The following is a 1,806-nucleotide window of genomic DNA, read 5'->3' as shown; positions in this document are numbered from 1 at the left end:
GCTGGACATCAGAAAGGCCTTTGACACCCTTGACTGGGGTTTCTTGCTGGACACCCTTACTGCATTTGGTTTCAGCAGCACATTTACTGACTGGATCAAGACCATTCTTCACTCAGCCAAGCTCTCAATTAGTGTTAATGGTCAACCTGTTGGGTTCTTCTCTTGCAAAAGGGGAGTTAGGCAGGGGGATCCTCTGTCTCCCCTCCTGTTCTGTCTTGCTGAGGATGTCCTCAGCAGAGGAATTTCCAAATTGGTCTTAGAGGGTCATCTAACTCCAATATCTGGTCCCTCCAATCTTCTAACTCCCAGCCATGTGCTATATGCTGATGACATCCTCATATTCTGTAAAGGCATCAAGAGGAGTCTCAGGGCTCTCAAGAGGTTGATTATTGACTATGCCAATGCTTCAGGTCAGCAGATAAGTCTCACCAAGTGTAGATTCTACTCCACCACTGCCTCTCCTAGGAAAATTATGGATTTGTCTTCCACTCTTGGTTTTTCTCATGGCAGGCTTCCTTTTAATTATCTTGGTGTCCCCCTTTTTCAAGGGAAGCCAAGGAAGATCCACCTCCAAGCCATTGCTGATAGAATTATCCTTAAGTTAGTCACATGGAAAGGCTCCTTACTGTCTATCATGGGAAGAGTTGAACTGGTCAAGTCCATCATCCTGAGTATGCTCACCTACAGCTTCCACATATACTCTTGGCCCTCCACCTTGCTGCAGAAATTGGACCAGTGCATTAGGAATTTTATTTGGTCAGGAGACACAAGCTTAAGGAAAATTGTTACTGTGTCCTGGCAAAAGGTCTGCTCTCCCTCTAGTTCTGGTGGCCTTGGTCTTAGGTCCATCAAGGCAATGAATCAGGCTGCTTTGCTCAAGCTTGCCTGGGAAATGTCTTCATCCAACCAGGAGTGGGCTATCCTCTACAGGCATAGGTTTGGGAGAGGCTCCTCCCCTTCTCAGAGATACTTTAAATCTTCCATATGGCCTGGCATCAAAAGCAATTGGCACACAGCTTGGTCTAATTCTATCTGGTTGGTTGGAGAAGGGAAGTGTATTAAGTTCTGGTTGGATAACTGGTTGGGCTCTCCTCTGGTGGATTCTCTTTGCATTCCTGAGGAGTTCCATAATTCTCTCCTATCCAGGATAGCTGACTTTACTCAAGACAGCAAATGGACAATTCCCAGGCTCATTCATGATCGTTTCCTCAGATTGCTTCTAGCATTGCTGACACAATTATCACTGATAAGTAAGGATGATCAATTGGTGTGGCAGGGCACTATGGATGGATCTTTGTCTCTCCAGGCTGCTTATAATCATATTAGGCCTAGTGTGAATCATATGTCCTGGTGTAGAAGTATATGGTCTGATTCAATTCCTCCATCCAAGTCCTTCACTACTTGGAGGTTGTTCCATAGGAAAATGCCCACGGATGAGAATTTACAACAGAGAGGGTGCTCCCTGGCTTCAAGATGCAACCTCTGCAAACTCAGCTGTGAAACTTCTGATCATTTGTTTCTCCTTTGTCCTTTTTCAGTTGATCTTTGGCATTGGATTGGTGGTTCTTTTCACATCCAAATTGACAACTCCTCTATAGCTGCAATCTTGGCTGCCTGCAATCTTCATTGGAGTCCTCAAATCAAAAGTGTGCTTGCTGCTGCAATTGTTTATACTGTGAACACAATTTGGCATTGCAGGAACCTGTGCAGATTCCAGGATTCTTGGACTACTTTGGCTAAGGCAAAAGCCAGAATGAAAATGGGCATATCTTTGTCGGGGAACCTCTCCAAGTTGTGTGCCAATAG

This window comes from Lupinus angustifolius, chromosome LG11, assembly GCF_001865875.1.
Source record: "Lupinus angustifolius cultivar Tanjil chromosome LG11, LupAngTanjil_v1.0, whole genome shotgun sequence".
NCBI lineage: Eukaryota > Viridiplantae > Streptophyta > Magnoliopsida > Fabales > Fabaceae > Lupinus > Lupinus angustifolius.
The sequence above is the reverse complement of the archived record's forward strand: the minus strand, read 5'-3'. Positions refer to the sequence as shown.